Raw genomic sequence first — 13,492 nt, 5'->3', positions numbered from 1 at the left:
GCTTCCGGCCACCAGGAGTCGTCCCATGCAGAGGGGGATTTACCTAAGATGAGGACTTCTGTTTTGTCTGAGTTCAGTTTCAGACGGCTTTGTTTCATCCATTCGGCGACTTCTTTCATTCCTTCGTGTAGGTTAGTTTTGGCGGTGCTGGGGTCCTTGGTGAGAGATAGGATCAGTTGAGTGTCATCCGCGTAAGAGATGATGTTGAGGTTGTGTTGGCGGGCGATGGCCGCGAGGGGGCTCATGTATACGTTGAAGAGGGTGGGACTGAGTGAGGATCCTTGTGGTACGCCACAGATGACTTCGGTGGCCTCGGACTTGAAAGGTGGGAGGCGGACTCTCTGGGTTCTTCCGGTGAGGAACGAAGTGATCCATTCCAGTGCCTTTCCTTGGATTCCGATGTTTCTGAGGCGTTGTAAAAGGGTGCTGTGGCAGACTGTGTCGAAGGCTGCAGAGAGGTCGAGGAGGATGAGGGCGACTGTGTCTCCATTGTCCAGCAGAGTTCGAATGTCGTCTGTTGCTGCGATGAGGGCGGTCTCAGTGCTGTGTTTGGCTCGGAAGCCAGATTGTGAGGGGTCGAGGGATTTGTTGGCTTCGAGGAAGGCGGCGAGTTGGTTGTTGACGGCTTTCTCGATGACTTTGGCCGGGAATGGAAGAAGCGAGATGGGGCGGTAGTTTTTGAGTTCGGTGGGGTCTGCTGTTGGTTTTTTCAGAAGGGCGGTGAGTTCAGCGTGTTTCCAGTCTTCTGGGAAGGTAGCGGAGTTGAAGGAGCAGTTGATGACGTCTCGGAGGTGCGGAGCTATGACGGAGTCTGCTTTGTTGAAGATGTGGTGAGGGCATGGGTCTGTGGGGGATCCAGAGTGGATGGAGTTCATCAGGCGGATGGTGTCCTCAGTGGAGATTGGCTTCCAGGCGTTGAGGGTGTTAACGGGGGGAAGATGGTCAGCTGATGGTAGGGTGGGTTGGCTTCCGGGTTGGTTGTCAAAGCTGTTGTGGATGTCAGCAATCTTGTTGTGGAAAAAAGAGGCTAGGGAATCGCAGAGGGTTTGAGAGGGGGTGATGTCGTTGGAGTTGGCCGAGGGGTTGGAAAATTCCTTGACGATGTTGAAAAGTTCCTTGCTGTTGTGGGCGTTGTTGTCAAGTCGATCTTTGAATGCTGTTTTCTTGGCTTTTCGGATCAGTTGGTGGTGAGTACGGATGGCGCTTTTGAAGGCGTCCTTGTTGCTGGTGGATGGGTCTTTTTTCCAGGCCTTTTCAAGGGAGCGGCATAGTTTCTTGGACTTCTTGAGGTCGTCGTTGAACCATGCGGCCTTCTTGATGCCAAGTTTGTGTTGACGTTTTTTCAGTGGTGCTAAGGTGTCGGCGGTGTTGGATAACCAAAGGGTGAGGTTGGAGGCGGCTTCGTTGGCGTTAGAAGAGAGGGCTGGGGAGGTTTGAAGGAGCGATGTGGAGATCTGTTCTGTGGTGATTTTGTTCCAGTTTCTTTGTAGAGTTGGTTGGAGGTGGATGATGGGTTTCGGCTTGTTGTAGGTGAAGTGAACGCAGCTGTGGTCAGTCCAGAGGAGATCCGTAGTGTGGCTGAAGGAGACATGGTTGCTGGAGGTGAAGATGGGGTCGAGAGTGTGACCTGCGATGTGGGTGGGGGAAGTGACCAGTTGTTTAAGTCCGAGGTTGTCGAGGTTGTCTAAGAGGGTGGCGGTGTTGCGGTCGTTGATCTTTTCAAGGTGAAAGTTGAGGTCTCCCAGAAGGATGTAGTCTTTGGAGGGGAGCGCGTGTGGGGTGATGAAGTCCGTGATGTCTTCACTGAATTTTGCGCGTGGTCCTGGTGGTCTGTAGAGGAGGGTGCCTCTGAGTGTGGTCTTGGGGTCGATGTGGATCTGGAAGTGAAGGTGTTCGGAGTTGGCGAGGTTGGCATCAGAGCTGGTTGAGATGCGGATTGTTTTCTTATGGACGATAGCGATTCCACCTCCTGTATGGTCGGTGCGGTCCTTGCGTGTGATCTTATAGTCATCAGGGATGGCGATGGCGATGTCAGGGGCGGAGGAAGCGTTCATCCATGTTTCCGTTAGGAAGGCGACGTCAGGAGAGATGGTGTCTAGTAGGTTCCAAAGGTCAATGGCGTGCCTGTGGACCGAGCGGGTGTTGAGAAGGATGCATTCTAGGTGGTTGGGGTCGGGAATCTGTGTTGTGGTCGTAGCGGAGTTGGTGACGGTGCTGTTGAATTTGCAGGAGTAGCAGGAGAAAGGTCCATGGGTGCGTCCAGGAGCGGCTTGGACGCAGGTGGGGGCGCGGCCGGGGTTAAGGGCTCGGAGGGTGGCGGCATCGTAGGTAATGCGGGGGGGGTGGGCGGCGAGAGGGGCAGGGGGTCTGGCGCTGGGCGCGGTCCAGGCGCGGACGGGCGTAGACGGGCTTACCTTTGGCGCACCTTCGGCGCGGATTGGGCGCGGTCGCTGCGCGTAAACGCTGCGCGCGGGAACAACTGTCATAAATGGATGGTGGAGGGGGAGGGGCGAGGGCGCTTCAGCTGGGAGGCGGGGCGGGCTAAGGAGGTCGACAACAACAACAAAATGGAGGTGGAGGGGTCAGGGCGGCAGGAGAGCTTGGGGGGGAAACGCAAGTACTGCAACAGGGTCGCGCTGATCAACAGAATGCAAATTAGCAAAAGCGGCGATATGTAAATAAATTAAGCAGCAGAGTCACGCTGGCAGTATCACACTGCGAATGGGCAGATCGGCAAATTCAGCAAATAAAATGAAATGGGCAAAGCAGCAAACAAAATGGGCAGAGCGGCAGTTCCAACACGCAATTATTAGCAATCTAGATTAGAGCAAAAGCGCTGCACAGACGATACCTCGGCAGCAGCAGGGGAGCGACCACTCAGCTCGGAAGCGTAGAGCGAGTCACGGCGCTTCTAGGTGTGTGAGCGCTGTTTGTTGTCTGTGGGAGGGCGCTTCAGCTGGGAGGCGGGGCGGGCTAAGGAGGTCGACAACAACAACAAAATGGAGGTGGAGGGGTCAGGGCGGCAGGAGAGCTTGGGGGGGAAACGCAAGTACTGCAACAGGGTCGCGCTGATCAACAGAATGCAAATTAGCAAAAGCGGCGATATGTAAATAAATTAAGCAGCAGAGTCACGCTGGCAGTATCACACTGCGAATGGGCAGATCGGCAAATTCAGCAAATAAAATGAAATGGGCAAAGCAGCAAACAAAATGGGCAGAGCGGCAGTTCCAACACGCAATTATTAGCAATCTAGATTAGAGCAAAAGCGCTGCACAGACGATACCTCGGCAGCAGCAGGGGAGCGACCACTCAGCTCGGAAGCGTAGAGCGAGTCACGGCGCTTCTAGGTGTGTGAGCGCTGTTTGTTGTCTGTGGGAGGGCGCTTCAGCTGGGAGGCGGGGCGGGCTAAGGAGGTCGACAACAACAACAAAATGGAGGTGGAGGGGTCAGGGCGGCAGGAGAGCTTGGGGGGGAAACGCAAGTACTGCAACAGGGTCGCGCTGATCAACAGAATGCAAATTAGCAAAAGCGGCGATATGTAAATAAATTAAGCAGCAGAGTCACGCTGGCAGTATCACACTGCGAATGGGCAGATCGGCAAATTCAGCAAATAAAATGAAATGGGCAAAGCAGCAAACAAAATGGGCAGAGCGGCAGTTCCAACACGCAATTATTAGCAATCTAGATTAGAGCAAAAGCGCTGCACAGACGATACCTCGGCAGCAGCAGGGGAGCGACCACTCAGCTCGGAAGCGTAGAGCGAGTCACGGCGCTTCTAGGTGTGTGAGCGCTGTTTGTTGTCTGTGGGAGGGCGCTTCAGCTGGGAGGCGGGGCGGGCTAAGGAGGTCGACAACAACAACAAAATGGAGGTGGAGGGGTCAGGGCGGCAGGAGAGCTTGGGGGGGAAACGCAAGTACTGCAACAGGGTCGCGCTGATCAACAGAATGCAAATTAGCAAAAGCGGCGATATGTAAATAAATTAAGCAGCAGAGTCACGCTGGCAGTATCACACTGCGAATGGGCAGATCGGCAAATTCAGCAAATAAAATGAAATGGGCAAAGCAGCAAACAAAATGGGCAGAGCGGCAGTTCCAACACGCAATTATTAGCAATCTAGATTAGAGCAAAAGCGCTGCACAGACGATACCTCGGCAGCAGCAGGGGAGCGACCACTCAGCTCGGAAGCGTAGAGCGAGTAGCTGACCACAAATTAAAATATTCTTTGCAGAGTCTTTCGGATATCCATTAAGGCTTGCACGTTCTCCAATTGCTCTAACTGATCGAACAGTCAACATTAAGAGAACACCCTTCTGCATTGGCTTAAAAATATGGGTGTGCCCCTAAATAGAAGAGATATAGGGCCAGATGTAGGAGCCCTAATACCGGTCGGTAACGGCCGAATTCGGCCGTTACTGACCGGTATTAGGGTTTTCTGATGTAGGGGGCCTATATTTTACTGATTCTGTAAATTTACCGAATCGGTAAATTTACAGAATCGGTAAAATACAGAATCGGTATATTTACCGACTCGGTAAATCCATATGTAGCTGGCACTCCTGAGAGTGCCACAGGCCCTTAAGAGTCGGTATTTTACCACCCAATCCTATTGGGTGGTAAAATACCAAATTCATGCACACCTGTGCAATGTGACACACAGACATGCCCTTAGGGCATGTATGTGTGCCACATGTCACACATGCCCGTACTTGGGGTGCTAGAGGGTGTCAAAGTGACACCCCCTGCACCCTTGCAGGATTCGGTATTTACTGATTCGGTAAATACCGAATCGGTATTGCCCATTGATTCCTAAGGGCTTCAAGGCCCATAGGAATCAATGGGCAATACCGATTCGGTATTTACCGATTCGGTAAATACCGAATGTTACCGAATCGGCAATTAAAAATTTTAATTTACCTACATCTCCCACCTTCTAATTTACCGATTCATAAATACCGAATCGGTAAAATTCGGTATTTATGAATTGGTAAATTAGAATTACCTACATCTAGCCCATAGAGGGTTCATTTAACCTCCCTGACTTATGACATGTATTTTACATCTAAGTACGATATTCACAAAGACGGGGAAAGTATGGCTCTTTTTAAAACTAGTTGTACATAGTCAACATTTTGCATAGCTATTGAAGGTTCGGGTTTAGGACCATTACTGATTCAGAATTAATTTGTGTTCTCCTTTCTTTTTTTCACATAAGTAAAGTTTCATGCAAGGAAGCTCTCCTACTCATGAATTTAGGAGCCCGAATAGAACGATGCACTTTCCTGCCCTACCTTCACTCTTTAGGACCCGTTCACTGAGATGATCACGACAGTGTGATTAATGCGTGCTTGATGTGATGTGTTGTAAATGCTCTCAGATTAACACCTTGTAGATGTTCACAAGTTTTGTATTTCACTCCCAAGAAAACACCCACTTAAGCATAACTTTGTGAATTCTTCTGGTGCTGGGTGTCAATTTTCCTGGTATTCTTTTCAAGACTGTCTAATTCTGCTTCCTTTTTGCAGGCGTCAAGTTCCTTGGTGCAGAAAAGATGCAAGACGATTTTGTGATGTGTTTGGAAGCTTTTTATTGCACACAATTCCACATGATAGACTATCAAGTGAAAATGTCTCACTAAGCATTCGATGGAAAGGGTTTCTTACGAAAATGACATTGTGATGAATTGTGTGCAGAAAAAAGTTTCAAAACATATAACAAAATTGTGCAGGGAAATTGACACTCAGCACCAGAACTATTAATAGCAGTGCTTAATTTGAGCTGGTTGTTTTCGGTGTTCGGCGCCAGCACCTAATTGTCCACACCGGCGCTTGTGACAGTCTGCCACAAGGTGAAGTTTCTCTGGCTAATTTAGAAATGACCACAACAGGTAATTAATAATTCAATTGTGATAGACTTTGCATATTTTGTGTGGTTTCCCCTGACTTTTTGCCTCTATCTCTTGCATTTTTGATGCTGTGCTGGATTTTGTTTTGCTGGCTTAGACGCTTTGGGCACTTTGCCACTGCTGATCAGTGTCAAAGTGCAAGTACTCCCTGTGTAAATTGTTATTATGATAAGTTATCCCTGATAGACATATTTCAATAACTGGTAAGCCCCTAGTAAGGTGCAAAGAGTGTGCCAAGGCCTGTAAATCAAATACTACTAGTGTGCCCGTAGCACTGATTGTGCCACCCACATGAGTAGCCCTGTAAATGTATCTCAGACCTGCCACTGCAGTGTCTGGGCTCAGTTTTTAACTGCCATGTCTACCTGGCAAGTTAGATCACTTGCCAGAGCCTAACCTACCCTTTTCTTACATTTAAGACACCCCTCAGGTAGGCACAAGATACACTCATGGACAGGGTACAGTGAATGTGAAAGGCAGGACATGCACTGGTGTGTGTGACAAGTGCTGATAGTGAAATACTGTCAATTTAGTTTTTTACTATTGAAAGGCTATCTTTCCCATAGGATAGCATGGGATATACTTTGTACCATCTTACAAGTATAACTTCCCATTGGGACAAGGTAGAGGACAAAGTTGAGGCTCTCTAAACGCAGAATTTAATAACACATATTTTAGTAAAGATGGTTTTTAAATTATGAGTTTGGAAATGCCACTTTTAGAAAGTAGGCATTTTCTTGTTTAACCATTCTCTGTGCCTCTGCCTGTTTGTGGATTGACTGTCTGGTTTTGGAGTGACAGGGGCTGGTGATGTACATTAACTGTAGTCAGACACTGCGGGGTTGAGGACTGCCTGACTCAGAACTGAGCTGAAAAGACCGTGACTGCATTTAGAGTAGTGGGAGGAGTTTTCCTTGCACCTGAATAGGGCCTGTTTCCCTTGCATAATGCTGTCACCACCACCTGTGTTCATACTGCACTAGTGACGGCGGAACTGGTTTGGACTGGGCTCAGAGACCCTAGCAGAAAGAAGAACAAAGACAAAATGTGATATAAGTAGTGGAACTTAAACCCCAGAACTTTAGATCACTTCTGGACTCAAGAGGAGCCTTTGCCAAGGAGAAGCGCTGGAGAGCTGTGAGGAGTATTACTGCGTGGGGTTGGCCTGCAGTTTCTCCTTCTCCTAAGGAAAGGACAAGGACTGGGACTTTGCTGAGAAACCTGCTTGAAGAAGAATCTCCAGGGGCTTGTATGCGCTGGCCTCCTGTTCTGAAGTCTCAGGGACACAAACAGTCCCCTTAACTCTATTGCTGAGAGTTCTGACTACCCATAAGGTGCCTATTCCAGGTTTGGGCTTCTGGAGGTCCTTCCTATTGTTTGGAGCTAGAAGAAACCTAAGAGAAGCAAGAAAAACAATCTCCAATGCTATCAGCACCGCTGCCATGATGCAGCGACCTGTTAGGAGGCATTGGACGCCACTCGTGAAGTTCATGAGGCACCACCCTGCCTACACCGCAGCTCCTACACCTTTCGATGCCTGCTGACGTCTGTAGTTATTGGCATTCCTGAGGCTAGCCCTCACTCCGACTCCGTAACAGCCAGCGCCTGAAACCAGTTATCACGGTGCCGATAACTGCAGAGGGTGCTTCCATGAACTCGCCGGCTATGCTCTGTGTTAGAACTCGCACCATTGGCGTGGGTCTCCCTTCCATTTTTGCTGTTCCCTCATGTATTTTTGCTGGTGTTAGATGCTTTGGGCACTGTGCCACTACTATTCAGTGCCACAGTGCAAGTGCTCCCTATTGTGAATTGATGTATTAATCAGTGGTTCCATGTTTGGCTATTTTGGTTTACTTGTCAGACCCTAGTACAGTGCACTGAGTGTGCCCAGGTTGTGTAAATCCAAATGCTGCTGGTGGGCCTGCAGCACTGGTTGTGCCACCCACAGAAGCAGCCTGGTAAAATGTGTCTAAGGTCTGCCATTGCAGAGCCTGCGTGCAGTCTGGTACTGTCATGCTGACTGGGCAAGTGCACCCACTTGCCAGTCCCTAAATCTTCCCTTTTCTTTATATCAGTCACCCCTATGGTAGGCCCAAGGGTAGGGTGCATTGTAAGTAGGACAAGGACAAGCCCTGGTGTGTGTGGCATGTCTTAATAGTGAATTACAGCCATTTTCGTTTTTCACTATTGCAAGTTTACATGTTCTCCATAGGCCAGAATGGGCTGTTAGAATTATTACATTTTATAATACTAACTGACTCAGAGAACATGGTAGAATTTCGAGTTTAGTATGCCTGAACTCAGAATGATAAAATACATATTTTAGTGAAGTTGGTTTTAGCATTCTGTGTTTGCAAAAAACACTTTTAGAAAGTAGGTATTTGCTTGTCTAACCTTTCAAGACTGCCTCTGCTGGGTTGTGTATTCCTTGTCTGGTTTTGTGATTGACAGGGCTGGGGGATTCCAAGAGACAGGATGAGTCAGCCCAGTGGTGAATAGAGAGATCTGCATTTAAATGGGAGGAAGGAGTTGCACCTGAACCTTGAATAGGGCTGTGCCTGCCTTCCACAATGCTGGCTCCACCCCCTGGGGTGCGGCTGATGTCTCTGCCCTGCACACTGAAAGAAGAGAAGGAGTCCTGTAACAAAGTGCTCCAGGAGTGTATTTGCCTTCCACAATGCTGGCTCCAACTCTTGTGGGGCGTCTGATGTTTCTGCCCTGCACTGTGAAAGGAAAGGAAAAGTCTGGGAAACAGAGTACTTCAGAACTGGGTTGGACTGGGCAAAGGCCCCTCTCCCCTCAGAGAACAAACAATTTGGGGGTATAAATATTGGGACCCTGATCCCAAGAAATCAGATCACTGTGGACTACAAGAAGAAACCTTTACTGAGGAGAGGAACCTGAAGAAACTGAGGAGAGACTATTCCCAAGCTGAAGTGCTGCTTGGGGCATTGACCTGCAGTGGTTGCCTTACTGCCAAAGGAAGGAGAAAGGAACTTTGTGTACTTTGCTTTCAACTTGTGAAGGATCTCCAAGGGCTTGGAAAAGAGCTTGCCTCCTGCTGAAGTCTCAGGGACAACAGACATCAACCCCCAGCTCCCTAGAGTTCTTGTGGAAGTGCCTGCTGCTGTTTTGGGCCTTCTGAGACTGAGAAACTGCGTGTCGCAAGGAGCTGGAAGTGCGACGCAACGAGATCGAAGCGTGTCGCCGTCGCTGCTGCTGCTGCTGCCTTCGCACTTCTGATCAAGGGTGTTGCTGCTAGAGTTGTCGCACTGCATCGCATCGAGAGAAGCGTGCCGCAACGAAGAGGAAGCGTGTCCCCGTCGCTACTGCCCGCTGTCGCATTTCTGAACAAGGGTGTTGCTGCTGGAGTTGTCGCACCGCACCACATCGAGAGAAGAGCCTCGCAACGAGGTCAGAGCGTGTCCCCGTCGGAGAGCCTGCCGTCGCACTTCTGAGCAAGGGCGTTGCCACTGGAACTGTCGCACTGCACTGCATTGAAGAAAAGCGCCTCGCATTGCCGAGAAGCGCGCCGTCGTCGGAGCTGCTGCCGTCGCATCGTAGATGTCACCGATGTAGTTGTCGCATTGTGCGGAAGCTTCACGCATCGTGGGAGAAGAGTATCACAGTTGGAGCTGTTGCCGTCGCATCACTGAACAAGGGTGTCGCTGCTGCAGTCCACGCATGGAACCGAGAACTTCTCGCATCCCCGGAGAAGCGTGCCGCATCTGGAAGATCTTCATGTCTTTATTTCTTTGCACCTGAACTTTGCTGCATTTCCCTCACTGCGACATTGATTGTCGTGGAAACGCAACGCTTCGTAAGGTACAATGCCGAAAAGTGTTGCATCTTAAGAACTGAACTTAACTAAGCTAAATCTACCATTTGAAAGTAATAGTATTATGTATTTTTGTCGTTTATGGTCTTGTGGTAACTCTATATATAGTATACTTATTTTTGATATAAAAAACCTTGTGTAGTGTCCATCTGTAGTGTTGTCACTGGGTTATTGTATGTGGTCACAAATGCTTTACACACTGCTTCTGAGATAGGCCTGTCTGCTCGTTCCTAGCTACCAAGGGGGTGAGCAGGGGTTATTTAGGAGTGTAATCCCCTTATCCTGACTAGAGGCAAGGGTCCCTATTTGTCACAAGTAGCTACCTGTGCCAACTAGAGACCCCCAAATCTAACACACTGCCTCACCGGTACTGATGCCTGACCGCCGATGCAACCAACTTCCCCTGTCCTTGATTCAACACATAGCCTCCTGGCGGACATGGCACCTCCCCTTGTAGTTCCTAAATATATATAGGATCTGTGCATTTATTGGACACCTTAAACTAAGGGCTTGGTGCCAAGACTGGTTCCAGGCACCCTCGCAGGATATGTTAGCTTATAGAACAGCTAGCTTTCAGTGCCACCATAAGCCCCCTAACCTTACCAAGGAGCAAATAGTTTCTGCCAACCATTGAACATGACAACCCTGACTCTTCAGGGATCGTGGAAACAGTACAGTACTTTTCACTCAGTCACTCATGCTCACTTAGTCTCAGAGATAAACAGAATAAACGTTGGGGATGTTTTCAATACGCATTTATTGAATCAGCATCATTCTAGTATAAAACATGTTTGGTGTGACAATCCATAGACAGAAGCTAGACAGAAGCTAACATAAGAGATTACAAGCACCAACAGAGTAAATAGAAGGTAGAATTCTACCATGGTGCTAAAACAGCAATTGTACTCCAGCATATAAACAGTAATGAAGCGTGCTCCTACGATGCAGACCTTACCTAATTGTTCCTAGCATGTATGGGAGTGTGAAGCCAAGAATCCCATAGGAATGAGCCAACCTCATTGCCTGATGGAAGAGAATGAAGGACCCCATCTTGGTCATGAGTTGGACACCCTGCAAGAGATGTCAAGCCGCTGCCTGTTGAAGCTTCAGGGTGCAGGGACCTGTGAAGGTGTAGTTCTTTTATTCCAAAAAGGTAGCCTCGGGGTTCTATCACAATCGGTATGTTGTGAGTATGATTATATAGATGAGCCTAAATTAATAATTGTAATCATACAAAGTAGTCTGGTCACCTTAGGATGAAGATAGTGATGACTTTTGCAAAGAGAATGTAAATCCTGTTATGTATGTCATGCGCATGGGATTTTAATAAGAATCCTCGTGCATAATAAATGATGCTAGTTTCAAGGAAACCAATCGGTCAGTGCTAGAACCGTGATGCAGAGCAAGGTAGGACCAATGTAGGTAAAAGGTCACTTTGCTATTTAGGCCTAGGTTAGGGAATGTAACAGCCTCCCCCGGGGCAGCCAGGAAGTCGGCCTCGACCTCGGCACCGACGCCTCACCTCCATGAAGCCATGCATCCTCATAGACTTGTTTTCGAAGGTACTGTCTGTTTGGGCGTCCGTTTGACTCCAGGCCCAATGCCACGCACCTCGCAGTCGGTGCTGTACTTTGGATTTATAGCTGTCACAACGTCATAATAGCCCGAGATGGAGCTATTTAATTTCTACAAGCTTTATTTTTTAAATAACTGTTCTACAGTCGTATTTCACTACCTGTATGTTGGATTTTAGTCATTTTTGTCTTTTTGAGTTTAGATAAAGATACTTTATTTTTCTAATCTTGTGTGGTGTCCATTTGTGGTGTTTTCACTATATTACTGTGAGCTTTGCGTACACACTTTACACATTGGCTTTAGGATAAGCCTGTCTGCTCCTGTCAAGCTATGAAGGGGGTGAGCAGAGGTTATCTAGAGTGTGTATCCCCCTACCCTGACTAGACAGACCCTCTAGGATTTTGCGATTTTGCGGTTTGCCACGAAATCAACACTTTTGTAAAAATGCAGCGATTTTTAAAAAAGTGCCCGCGAAATTGACACTTTTGTAAAAATGCCGTGATTTTTACAAAAGTGCCTATGCAATTGGAAGGTGATTGGGCACTGAAGGAGACACCGTTGACGTAGGGAAGATTTGACCCAATGTAGTTACTGTTTTCAAGAATCAGTGAGTTGCATCGGCAACAGACAAAAGGCTCACAATCGATCGAGTCTCAAAGACTACCTACCATACGGCTCATGGTTTCCTTCAGCAGCCAGAGTTTGCACCAACATCCTGTTCCCAACCGTCTCGGATGATCACGGAGCCTAGAATTGTTCGGTGAGAATTATATACTTTGTGACGCCTTTCTGATTGCAGGCTGCGCTGCTTTGGCAGCAGTTCTAGTCAGGCGCGGTGACTCCTTCCTGGCTAATCTGATCCTTGTGACATTTGCACGCGCAGGACGGTGATGTCGATGTACAGCTATTCCAATCGCTGGAATGTGCACGTGCACAGGAGCCATCATTTGTGCAGAATATGCAGATCTGTGTAGAACACGTCTATACTATGATAGAAACAGCCGGGAAAGCCAATATTGACATTTTTCATTTATGCATTGCTCTTTGTGCCCGGCATACTTATTTTAGTAATGCTGGCCTAATTTATGTCAAATTAAGTATTATATCTGCATAGCTCTTTAGTTACATTAATGTCACAACTATTGTAATGGCGTATGTAAGGGGCAAGAGTAAACCGTCACTTATTGAAGGCTGTTGTCAAAGCAAAACTAAGTACCAGAGCTTTGACCTTGTTTTGTGTTCTTCGCAAATGAAATGTAGCTTCAGAGCACAAGGTGATTGATTTATTAAATGCCCTTGCTACCTCATGGGCCTGATGCCCGAATTACTTTTCAACTACAGCACTCAGTTGTAACACCACGACAGAAGCACAAACAGAGTGTTACATTGGGGTATTATTTTATAGCATGCGTAGACTTATAAGAGCCTCATTGTGCGTAGTGTGGGATACCGATGTGTGAAAAATGTGACCTGTTTTTGGAAGTAAAAGTGTCTTTAATTCTGTTGAAAGGTCGGATTGTCTTTGTTTTGTATGGGCAGAGAATGTGTCACTGAGTATTGGGTCTTCTAGAGAAAATGTGTTGCCTCCCAACCGTTTCTTCTTTTTTAAGATGCTTCCACGGACGAGACATCTGACAATTTCAAAATTCAAGACACTTTATGCTAAGGCAGACCTCCTTTGGAAAATATTGGGCCAGTGGAGAGCATTTTAAACTTTTGAAGGTTGAGGAAATCTTGCATTGACATGCTCTCTGAAAAGGAATGATTATGAGTAAAATAAAGTGCCGCAAAAATGCCGCTAAATGTCCATATTTGTGCCGCTAAATGTCCATATTTGTGCCGCTAAATTTGCTAATCCATGCCGCTATATCCTGGGGGTCTGACTAGAAGCAAGGGTCCCTACTTGAACATAAGTACCTACCTCTGCCAACTAGAGACCCCCAGTTCTAACATTGGTGGTCAGCTGTGAGGATTTGAACTTGTATTTGTACTGTACCCACAGTGATTGGTGTACATCACTAGATTAGTGAAGACCACTACACAACCACATACTGTTTTTCTTTATTTATTTATTTATTTATTTATTCAAAGTTTTATATAGAGCGAACAAGATCCTTACAGATATCAGAGCGCTTCACAAAGACAGGGTGGGGGCAGTAGGAATGAACAGAGGTAGT

The 13,492-nt window shown here is 47.6% G+C and overlaps 1 long non-coding RNA gene across 1 annotated transcript in view; it reads left to right on the top strand.

Moving 5' to 3' along the window:
- The window catches only part of LOC144819922 (uncharacterized), a 1,320,117-nt gene that overhangs the window by 466,197 nt on the left and 840,428 nt on the right, over positions 1-13,492 (top strand). The gene's annotated exons all lie outside the window — the stretch shown is intronic.

The sequence above is a fragment of the Lissotriton helveticus genome, chromosome 2_1 (genome assembly GCF_964261635.1).
Source record: "Lissotriton helveticus chromosome 2_1, aLisHel1.1, whole genome shotgun sequence".
Taxonomy (NCBI): Eukaryota; Metazoa; Chordata; class Amphibia; order Caudata; family Salamandridae; genus Lissotriton; species Lissotriton helveticus.
This window is presented reverse-complemented; position numbering and strand designations above follow the sequence as displayed.